Below are 12,648 nucleotides of genomic sequence, written 5' to 3' on the forward strand. Positions count from 1 at the left end.
CAGTATTGCTCTGAATATTTCTCTGTTGCCAAATTTGGGGTTGCTTATGCTGAAAATGTGCCCGCACTCTTGGGAAAAGACCAATGGAACATAGTAGACCGAGGGTTCAAACTCTATTCTCCTGTACTAACTAGACCACCAGGAAGACCAAGTAAAAACATGATAAGAGCTGGGCAAGAGGGCCGCGTAAAAAAACAACATAAGCGCAAAAGATGTGGTATCCTAGGGCATATTGCTAGGTGTTGTGCCAATCCAATTGATGCATCATTTGGAGAAGAGAAACAATGGGCAGCAGCAAATGCAGAGGAGAATGCAACAGCAGAAGAGAATGGAGCAAGTTTAGAGGAGAATGCAGCGGCAGAGGAGAATGCAGCAAGTTTAGAGGAGAATGAAGCAACTGAAGTAGGAGCAAGGTACCTGTGCAACATTTCCCTTTTTTGCATTTGTTCTCTTTTTTATCGATGACTAAGCTCAATTTGACCCAGGTCTAGGTTAATTAGAGGCACATGACAGAAAAGACCAAGAGAGGAGGAAACTTGATCGGTTGAACCATCATCTGATGCAAAATTTGAAACCATGGCTTATGAAGGTTTTGAAGCAATAAGAGAGGAGGAAGTTATTTTGTCTGAAGTTCCTTTAAGGATGAGTGAACCCACGGATGATTGTCAACTGGTCATCACTTGCTGGGTCAGTCAAAGCTCAATAAAACCGCCACCACCAGAAGTGAAGATCAAAAGCAACAAGACAAAGCTTTCAAAAGCACAAAATATCCTAGCCAGGGAAACCAGAAGCAAGACGGTTAACCCATCCCGGAACACAAGGGGCAAGGCATAGATTTGAATTTGAACTTGAAAGGAAGTCAAAAACTTTGAACTTTATGGATTTGTAATAAGGGTGAAAACTTCTAATGTGTAATAATTCTATTTGTAATTTGATTTGAAATTTGAGGTAGCATTTGAATTTTAGGCAAACTTTGAATTTGAACCAACACTTGAAGTCCATTCCCATCTGGCATGAGTTGCAAAGTTTGTTGAACTATTATAAACGTTAGGTGATCAATTCGATCTCTTTTGCATGGTACAACTTGTAGTCATGAAAATGTGCTCCAAATGAGCTCCCAAGCTAGGGTAAACAGCCCCATTTGTAATCAAGTTTTTTTTGGACCTACTCCAAATGAGCCGAATATTTTTTTATTAACACCTATTCAATCTATATAGTGTATATTTGAATAATCACTATTTATTGAATTAATCTTTCTATTTTTACATTTTTTTGAAACAAATATACTTTAATAGAAAATCGTTAAAAACACGTTTAAAATATGAAAATGGAAAACTAAGTCAGATCCTTCTTATTCACTTTGAAATCAAGCTTTGGTGTTTTTTTGATTCTTTTAAATTTTCAAAAACCGAAGGGAACCCTACCTCCTCTCCTTGGTCTCTATATGATTTTTAGTGGGTAACATGTCACACAAGACAACATTGTGCGCAGGTTTTATATTTTTTTGATTTTTAAAAATTAATGGTGCTCATTTGACCTCGATCGTGCTAGCTTGGTTTTTTTGTAAATGTTTGTATACCAAGTTTAGTATTTTTCCTCGTTAGTGTGTCTTATAAAACGATGAATGGCGAAGGTTTCATATTTTTTTGATTTTTTGTAAATTAGTTATGTCGGATATCGGGTTCCGGCAAAACCCTTAAGGTTCAAACTCTGGGGTGCGCACGAAGATCTTCTCCCTACCGATCTACGCCCACAACCTCGCCGCGATTCTAAGCTAACACGGTGAACAACACAAGGGACGCAAGATTTATACTGGTTCAGGCCACCATTGTGGTGTAATAACCTACTCCAGTGTGTGGTGTGTGGATTGCCTCTTGGGCAGATGAGGAACAATACAAAGGGAAAAACAACCTCACGAGGAGAGGTGTTCTTGTGCTGGTGTGGATGAACTGAATCTCTCTCCCTCCCTTGCTATGGTGGTTGCTAGTCCTATTTATAGAGGTCCTGTTCCTCTTCCCCAAATATTGAGCGGGAAGGGATTCCACAACAGCGGGATTTGAAAGGGGGCATCCAGTACAGGCTATCCTGACTAAAGGTGGTCTTCGACTGCCAAAGGCGCTGGCGATGATGCCATCTTGGGCTCCACAGTGACCTCCGTCTTGCCGTCCTCCTAGTCCTGGTCTTGTTGCACCGATATGGAAACATTTGCTTGATGCCTCGGTACTCCGTGCCTGCGGTTGCCCCCTTTGCACCAAAGAGGAAACGAGGACACTGCGCTGGTTGGCACCCGCCTAGCGCCTGCCTGATCTTGATCTTCATGGCTTGCATCATGTGCACCTTGCGAGGTACTCCTTGCCTTGATCTCTCCACCCCCTCACGAGCCTGCCTGGTGAGGCCGCCCTTGAGGAGGCCTTGCGTCGTCCGCCCCGCGAGGCTTGGCCCCTCGCGAGGGTCTAGAACTTGGGTTGATGAAGACGGGCCGTACTGGGCCACTGCTGAGCCACGCCGCAGGCCGCAGGCAGGCAAGTCCAGATACCCCCATATCCAGAACACCGATAGTATCCCCGGGGCCCAAGGCGTGCTTGGACTTGGCTTAGCAGCGAATCCAAAAGGCAAGTGCGGAGCATCGCGGGCCCCAACAGCCTGAGGCCTTGGTAGACGCGTGGCGACGTGATTGTACGTGGGTGTCTCTGCTTCCCCACGCTACCTCGGCAACTGACCGATTTGATGAGTGCCTGCTGCATGCAAAAAAGAGTCATCATTACCTGTGATCGTGGAGGCCGACGGTTGGCCTCCTCTAGACTATAAGTACGGGGATGTGTGAGCCCCCACTGTCCATCTCTCCTGGCTCTGCCTGCTTCTTCTCTCTTGCTCCTCCTCTTCTCTTGACGCTAATGGCACCGATCCACCGTTTCTCAGCCGCAGAGAAAGGAAAAGCCCCCCGGGAGGGGCCTGACCCACGCCCGCCAAAGAAACGGCCGGTCCCGCGCTGCCGCGACGAGGCCGCGAGGCCGGAGATGACGAGGCCTTGGTACGAGCGACCACCTCCCGGGTTCCCACTACCCCTGCACCGGGCCGAGGGCCCTGAAGAAGGGGACGGCGAGCGTTGCTGCCTGTGCCGCAGGCGAGGTCGACGAGCCACGACGGTGCGTGCCGTCGCTCCTGGAGTTCACGCCGCGGGCTCCTCTCGCGAGCTTGTTCTCCATGCCGCGATGCCTCCAAGCACCTGGATCCGCTTCTCTCCATTCTTCGCCTTTGAGATGCCACCGAGGGGGCCTCTCGAGCTTTGGCTGCAGCATGCTGACTGCGGCGCCCCGGCGACCGGAGCGGAAGTTGAAGTCGTCGCTCCGGGCAAGGTCTTCATGGCCCGAGGCAGGGGCGAGATTGCCCGGGTCTGCCGAACAGGGGGCGCCCTCGTGATTCACTTTGAATATGATGGCGCCTCCTTGATGCTCTTCAAGGTCTTCGACGTATAAGACCGCTGGCTGGAGTGCTGCCCTAGAGGAGGCAGCCAGGACACCGACATGGCAAGGGCTAGGCCCGCCACCGCTTCTCCAACGGCTCCTCTGGCAGCAGCGATGATGCTTGGGAGTCCAGCGACTCTCCTGAGCTCTTCGTGACTCCGGAGACAAGCGATGACAGCTACGTGCCCCCGAGCTCGTGTCGTGCCCGGAGCAAGGCTGCCTCGTTAGGGCGCCGGCACAGCTGATCTGGATGGGGTTGGCGTCGGCCTCTCATGGCCCACTATTGATGATGGTGTCGGCCATGGAGGCGCGTGTAGTTAGGTCTCCTTAGGATTCATGTCTTTTGTTCCCTGCGAGGAATCAGGAAAATACCCCGTGGGGGCATGTAAAGGGTCCGCGACATCTTTTGTTGATATTATCCTTATTATGAAAACGGTGCGAATGCCTGTCCTGTCCCGGCTTGGTTCCCCTTTCTAATCTCGCGACGACTCGGTGCTCTACGCTGACAGGTCCCGGTCCCCAGGCAGGCTTCAGCCATCGCTGGTATGCCAGGTCACGATGTCATGGTCAAGGCCAGGAGGTGAGCGGACCGAGGTCTAGTAAGGGCCCCTGAGGCGCGATGCTTAGGAGGTCCCCTTTAGCGCGCAAGTAGCCACCGAGAGATGAGAAAGGAAGGCAAGGTTGCCGTCATAGAGCCGCATTTAGGTGGGGGTTCTGTGTCGCATCAATCAGCTATCGCAGGCGTGAAACTTATCTCGAAGGCATGGAGTCGTTCCATCATGTTGCGCCAGACCTGGACGTCGGCAGCTGGGATGCAACTGGGTTAGGCCTTCATGAGCCTCTCCTCTCTTCCCCACTCCCTCCTTAGTGCTCTACGTCCTCAGGTCCCGGCCCTCGAGCGAGCTCAGCCGCCGCTGGTATGCCAGGACGCGATGCCGTGGACAAGGCCAGGGGGTGAGGGCTAGAGAGCCAGTAAGAGCTCCTGAGTCGCAATGCTCAGGAGCCCGCCTTTTAACGTGCAAGCGGATCGCACGGGAAAGAAAGAGAGAGAGCTCGTGGTGCCACCCACTGTTGACCTCTGGGGGTTCCTGTAAACCAACACGAGAGAAGCGTGGGTTGCCATTATGATTGCCGACCGGCCATTGGTTGCTCCGAGAGTGGTGAGGGCACTAAGGGCCTGGTGAGGTGACGCTTGCGGGGCTGCCGCGGGCCAGATCTCAACAACTCAGATTTGTCAGCGTTGCAGGGACGGACCCATGCACAAGTGCCGTGCCAGCGTAAGCAGCTCTAGTGGTAGGTGTAAATCGAGTAGGTGATAAGCACAGACAAGTTAAGCATGAAAGGCAAATCAGCTTAGATAAGAGCAGAAGGTAGATGCCACTAGGTCAGGCCCGAGCGGCTTAGGGGAAGATGCAGCCCGAGGGGTGCCCCCTAGCAAGGTAAACTAAAGACATAGGAAAAAGGGATACATGCCGCAGGGACAGACCCACGCGACCTGGGAATGATGCAGCCCTGAGGGCGCTCCCAGCTAAAATGAACTCGGAAGATGTCACCTGATTCGTTTGCAGATGGAGGGGTGTTGGAGTAGCTGAAGATGTGTAGTGAAGAGACCGGCCCTCATGAGCCACCAAGGCACTAAGCGTCGGGAGGCTCCAAGGGCCCAGGCGTTTCCTTGAGGACCATCTCCATCTCTGCCAGGACCTCATGGTGCCTGGCCTCCCGAGCCGCCAGAATGCTCCGCAGATGGCACTGGTGAGAAGCAGCCGCGTTCGGTAGACCGAAAGGCATGCGGACGTAGTTGTGCGGCGGACCCTCGCAACGTCCCACGTGCGAGGGCCAGAGGCGCTCCTAAGATGCGGCCCAGTTGAGCCCCGGTAAGTCGATGCAGACATGCAGCCCACCATCCCCGCCTAGATGGGGAGCTACGCCAGGCAGGAGGCGATCGCCGCGCAGGATTCTTGATTCCTGAAGCTCCTGAGACGCCTTGGTGATGAACTCCTGAGTGTTGGGCCTTCCTTGCCCCATGCCTTCCTGAGGGAAACATGTTGTGAAGCACGCCTCCAGGTGGTTCCTGAGCGCCTCCCTCGTGTTGTTGGAAAAGTCTGAGGCCCTCCAGAAGAGATCCCCCGAGCCCTGCCCGAGGAGGGCGCCGGGCGCGCCTTCCTATGCGATGGAGGGAGGCACCCCTTGCACGGGCATAGATCTTGATGTGACACCTCCGGAGATGCCAACCTCCTGAGGCCTTGAGCCGGGCGATGCTTTCTTCTTCTTGGGAACTACCTCAGGAAGGTTCTCGCTCTTGCAGTCTGGGTCTTCAATTAATGCAGCTTGAAAGGCGCGCTCAAGTGAGCACACCACATCCTTTTCCTCACAGGGGCTGTGATGATTCCGCCGCTTCCTGGCATCTTGAGGACGTTGTAGCCATGGTGGGTCACCGCCATGAACTTGGCCAGGGCCGGATACCCGAGGAAGGCATTGTATGGTAGGCGAATATGGGCGACGTCGAAGTTGATGAGCTCGGTACGGTAGTTGTTGTGATGTCCGAAGGAGACAGGGAGGCTGACCTTCCCTATCGGGGTGGTGGAGCCGTCAGTGACTTCTAAGAAAGGCTTGGAAGGCTGGAGTTGATCATATGACACTTGAAGGTTGTCAAACATCTCGACCGACAGGGCGTTTATGCCTGCACCACCGTCGATTAGGGTCCTGGTGACCTGCACATTGCTGATGACTGGGGAACAGAGCATTGGAAGGACGCCATCTGTGGCCGAACACTTGAGTTGATCTGCTGACTGCTACGTCTTGAGCTAGCGTTGGTTTTCCCCGAAGAGGAGAGGGTGATGCAGCAAGTGCAGCGTAAGTATTTCCCTCAGTTTTTGAGAACCAAGGTCTCAATCCAGTAGGAGGCTCCTCAAAAGTCCCATGCACCTACACAAACAAACTGAGAACTCGCAACCAACGCAATAAAGGGTTTGTCAATCCCTTCACGGCCACTTGCGAAAGTGAGATCTAATAAAGATAGTATGATAAGATAGATATATTTTTGTTATTTTATAATATAGATGCAAGAAAGTAAAGATGCAAATAAAATTAGATTGAAAGCAAATATGATAAGAGATAGACCCAGGGGCCATAGGTTTCACTAGAGGCTTCTCTCGAGAGCATAAGTATTACAGTGGGTGAACAAATTACTGTCAAGCAATTGATAGAAAAGCGAATAATTATGACGTTATCTAGGCATGATCATGTATATAGGCATCACATCCAAAACAAGTAGACCGACTCCTGCCTGCATCTACTACTATTACTCCACACATCGACCGCTATCCAGCATGCATCTAGAGTATTAAGTTCATAAGAATGGAGTAACGCTTTAAGCAAGATGATATGATGTAGAGGGATAAACTCATGCAATATGATATAAACCCCATCTTGTTATCCTCGATGGCAACAATACAATACGTGTCTTGCAACCCTTTCTGTCACTGGGTAAGAACACCCCAAGATTGAACCCAAAGCTAAGAACTTCTCCCATGGCAAGAAAGATCAATCTAGTAGGCCAAACCAAACCGATAATTCGAAGAGACTTGCAAAGATAACTCAATCATACATAAAAGAATTCAGAGAAGATTCAATTAATAACCATAGATAAATCGGAACATAAACTCACAATTCATCAGATCCTGACAAACACACCGCAAAAAGAGATTACATCAAATAGATCTCCACAAGAGAGGGGGAGATCATTGTATTGAGATCCAAAAAGAGAGAAGAAGCCATCTAGCTAATAACTATGGACCCGTAGGTCTATGGTAAACTACTCATAACTCATAGGAGGGGCAAGGATGTTGATGTAGAGGCCCTCCATGGTCGATTCCCCCTCCGGCAGAGTGCCGGTGAAGGATCCAAGATGGGATCTCGCGGATACAGAAAGTTACGGTGGTGGAAATTGTGTTTTGTGGTGCCCCCGGATGTTTTTGGGGTCCGTAGGTATATATAAAAGGAAGAAGTACGTCGGTGGACGCCTGAGGGGCCCACGAGACAGGGGGCGCGCCCTCCTATCTCGTGGGGCCCTTGGAGCTCTCCGGATCAGATTTGTTCCAAAATAACGCTCCCGAAGGTTTCATTCCGTTTGGACTCCGTTTGATATTCCTTTTCTTCGAAATACTGAAATAGGCAAAAAAACAGCAATATGGGCTGGGCCTCCGGTTAGTAGGTTAGTCCCAAAAATGATATAAATATGTAAAATAAAGCCCATAAGCATCCAAAACAGGTAATATAATAGCATGGAACAATCAAAAATTATAGATACGTTGGAGACGTATCAAGCACCCCCAAGCTTAATTCCTGCTCATCCTCGAGTAGGTAAATGATAAAAAGAGAATTTTTGATGTGGAATGCTACCTAGCATAATTCATAATGTAATTTTCTTTCATTGTGGCATGAATGTTCAGATCCAAGTAATACAAAATAAAATTTCATATTGATATAAGAAATAGTAATACTTCAATTATACTAAACAAGTAATCATGTCTTCTCAAAATAGCATGGCCAAAAGAAAGTTATCCCTACAAAATCATATAGTTTGGCTGTGCTCTATCTTCATCACACAAAGTATTTAATCATGCACAACCCCGATGACGAGCCAATCAATTGTTTCATACTTTAATAATCTCAAACTTTTTCAACTTTCACGCAATACATGAGCGTGAGCCATGGACATAGCACTATATGTGGAATAGAACAGTGGTTGTGGAGAATACAAAAAAGGAGAAGATAGTCTCACATCAACTAGGCATATCAACGGGCTATGGAGATGCCCATTAATAGATATCAATGTGAGTGAGTAGGGATTGCCATGCAACGGATGCACTAGAGCTATAAATATATGAAATCTCAACAAAAGAAAACTAGTGGGGTGCACCCAACTTGCTTGCTCACGAAGACCTTGGGCATTTTGAGGAAGCCCATCATTGGAATATACAAGCCAAGTTCTATAATGAAAAATTCCCACTAGTAAATGAAAGTGAAAACATATGAGACTCTCTATCATGAAGATCATGGTGCTATTTTGAAGCACAAGTGTGGAAAAAGGATAGTAGCATTGTCCCTTCTCTCTTTTTCTCCCATTTTTTTATTGGGCCTTTTCTCTTTTTTTGGCCCTCTTTTTTTTTATATTTCGTCCGGAGTCTCATCCCGACTTATGGGGGAATCATAGTCTCCATCATCCTTTCCTCACTGGGACAATGCTCTAATAATGATGATCATCACACTTTTATGGATTTACAACTCAACAATTACAACTCGATACTTAGAACAAAATATGACTCATATGAATGCCTCCGGCGGTGTACCGGGATATGCAATGAATCAAGAGTGACATGTATGAAAGAATTATGAACGGTGGCTTTGCCACAAATACAATGTCAACTACATGTTCATGCAAAAAGCAATATGACAAAAGTAATGTGTGTCATATGAACGGAATGGTGGAAAGTTTCATGGCAATATATCTCGAAATGGCTATGGAAATGCCATAATAGGTAGGTATGGTGGTTGTTTTGAGGAAGGAGTATGGTGGGTGTATGGTACCGGCGAAAGTTGCACGATACAAGAGAGGCTAGCAATAATGGAGGGGTGAAAGGAGTGCGTATAATCCATGGACTCAACATTAATCAAAAGAACTCATATACTTGTTGTAAAAATTTAGAAGTCATCAAAAACCAAAGCACTACACGCATGCTCCTAGGGGGATAGATTGGTAGGAAAAAACCATCGCTCGTCCCCGACTGCCACTCATAAGGAAGACAATCAATAAATAAAATTGTGCTCCAACTTCATCACAAAGCGGTTCACCATATGTGCATGCTACGGGAATCAAAAACTTGAACACAAGCATTCTTTAAATCCATAATCACCCAACTAGCATGACTTTAATATTACTACCTCCATATCTCAAAACAATTATCAAGCATCAAATTGATCATAGCTTCCAATTCACTTTCTATGATAGTTTTTATTATACCCAACTTGGATGCTCATCATTCTAGGACCAAATTAAAACCATAGAAAATACCATGCTGTTCTAAAAGACTCTCAAAATAATATAAGTGAAGCATGAGAGACTAGAAACTTCTATAAAATTAATCCACCACCATGCTCTAAAAGATATAAGTGAAGCACTAGAGCAAAAACTATCAAGCTCAAAAGATATAAGTGAAGCACATAGAGTATTCTTGCAAATTCTAATCGAATAGGCTTCTCCAAAAAGGTGTGTTACAGAAAGGATGATTGTGGTAAACTAACAAGCAAATACCAATAATACACGACGCTCCAAGCAAAACACATATCATGTAGCGAAAAAAATATAGGTTAATGTTACCAATGAACGAAGACGAAAGAGGGGATGCCTTCCCGGGGCATCCCCAAGCTTAGGATTTTGTATATTCTTGAATATCTTGGGGTGCCATAATCATCCCCAAGCTTAGGCTCTTAACACTCTTTATTCCATACTCCATAAAAGCTTTACCCAAAACTTGAAAACTTCACAACACAAAACTCAACAGGAAATCTTATAAGCTCCGTTAGTGAAAGAAAACAAAACCACCACATAAGGTACTGCAATGAACTCATTCTTTTTTTATTTTGGTGTTAAACCTACTGTATTCCAACTTCCTTATGGTTTATAAACTAATTTATTAGCCATAGATGCATTGAAATAAGCAAACAACACAGGAAAAATACAAACTGTCAAAAACAGAACAGTCTGTAGCAATCTGTAACTAACGCAAACTTCTGGAACTCTAAAAATCCTACAAAAATAGGACGTACTGGAAAATTTGTTTAGTGATCATCAGCAAAAAGAATCAATGAAAAATCACTTTTCTGTGATTTATTGAATTTTTTCTCGTGAGCGCAAAGTTTCTGTTTTTCAGCAGAATCAAATCAACCATCATCGTAGTTTATCCTATAGGTTCTACTTGGCACAAACACTAAACAAAAGATAAAAACACATCTAAACAGAAAGTAGAAACAAAATTTAACACTAAACAGGAACAAAAACAAAGAACATAAAGAAAATTGGGTTGCCTCCCAACTAGCGTTATCGTTTAACGCCCCTAGCAAGGCATAAAAGCAAGGATAGATCTAACGAGTGCCATCTTTGGCACTTGATTCATAAGTAGCACACATGATAGATTCATAAGGTAATTTGACTCTCTTTCTTGGAAAGTGCTCCATGCCTTTCTTTAAAGGAAATTGGAATCTAATGTTCCCTTCCTTCATATCAATAATCGCACCAATTGTTCTAAGGAAAGGTCTACCAAGAATAATTGGGCAAGAAAGATTGCAATCTATATCAAGAACGATAAAATCTACGGGCACCAAATTTCTATTAGCAATAATAAGAACATCATTGATCCTTCCCATAGGATTTTTAATGGTGGAATCCGCAAGGTGCAAATTTAAAGAGCAATCATCAAGATCATGGAAATCTAGAATATCACATAAAGTTTTCAGAATTGTGGAAACACTAGCACCCAAATCACACAAAGCAAAACACTCAAAATCTTTAATTCTAATCTTTATAGTAGGTTCCCACTCATCATTAAGTTTTCTAGGTATAGAAACTTCCAAATTAAGTTTTCATCATAAGATTGCATGAAGGCATCAACAATATGTTTGGTAAAAGCTTTGTTTTGACTATAAGCATGAGGAGGATTAACAACGGATTGCAACAAGGAAATACAAACTTTTAAAGAGCAATTATCATAATCAAATTCCTTGAAATCCGAGATAGTAGGTTCAACATTATTATAAGTTGAGGATTCTCCAATCTCTCTTTTACCAAATTTAGCATTAAGATCTAAAGACTCCGAATTTTTGGGACGCCTTCTAGGCAAAGTTGATTCATCATCAGTCCCATAATCATCAAAATTAATATTGCAAAACATAGATCTAATAGGAGACGCATCAATATCTTTAAGATCCTCATCAATATTTTCATGTAGATTAGAAGAACACGCTTTTATAAAGCTTTCCTTTTTAGCACGCAATCTAGCGGTTCTTTCCTTGCACTCGTCAATGGAGATTCTCATTACTTTGAGAGACTCATTGATATCATGCTTAGGAGAAGAGGATCCAAGTTTAAGAGAATTAACATCAAGCGAAAGTCTATCAACGTTCCTAGCCAAATCGTCAACTTTGAGCAATTTTTCTTCAAGCAAAGCATTAAAATTCTTTGGAGAAATCATAAATTCTTTCACACTATTCTCAAAATCAGAGGGCATCTTATTAAAATTACCATAAGAATTATTGTAGGAATTTCCATAATCATTAGATGGATTACTAGGAAACGGTCTAGCATTAAAATTTCCTCTATAAGCATTGTTGCCAAAATTATTCCTACCAACAAAATTCACACCCATAGATTCATTATTATTCTGAATCAAAGAAGACAAAGGCATATCACTGGGATCAAGAGGAGTATTTTTAGTAGCAAACATCTTCATAAGTTCATCCATCTTTCCACTCAAAACATTGATTTCTTCTATAGCATGCACTTTTTTACTAGAAGATCTTTCGGTGTGACATTGAGAATAATTAGCCATAATATTATCAAGCAATTTTGTAGCATCTCCTAATGTAATTTCCATAAACATGCCTCCCACGGCCGAATCTAAGAGATTTCTAGAAGCAAAGTTCAAACCGGCATAAAATTTTTGTATGATCATCCATAAATTCAAACCATGAGTAGGGCAATTGCGAAGCATCAATTTCATTCTTTCCCAAGATTGGGCAACATGCTCATGATCAAGTTGTTTAAAATTCATAATATTGTTCCTAAGAGTGATGATCTTAGCGGGAGGAAACTACTTAGAGATAAAAGCATCTTTGCACTTGTTCCAAGAATCAATACTATTTTTAGGCAAAGACGAAAACCAAACTTTAGCACGATCTCTAAGTCAAAACGGAAATAACTTCAATTTGACAATATTGTTATCCGTATCTTTCTTCTTTTGAATGTCACACAAATCAACAAAATTGTTTAGATGAGTAGCGGCATCTTCACTAGGAAGGCCGGCAAATTGATCTTTCATAACAAGATTCAGCAAGGTAGTATTGATTTCACAAGACTCAACATCATTAAGAGGAGCAATCAGAGTACTAAGGAAATCATTATTATTGG

Source organism: Triticum aestivum, chromosome 5B (assembly GCF_018294505.1).
Source record: "Triticum aestivum cultivar Chinese Spring chromosome 5B, IWGSC CS RefSeq v2.1, whole genome shotgun sequence".
NCBI classification, from domain to species: Eukaryota; Viridiplantae; Streptophyta; class Magnoliopsida; order Poales; family Poaceae; genus Triticum; species Triticum aestivum.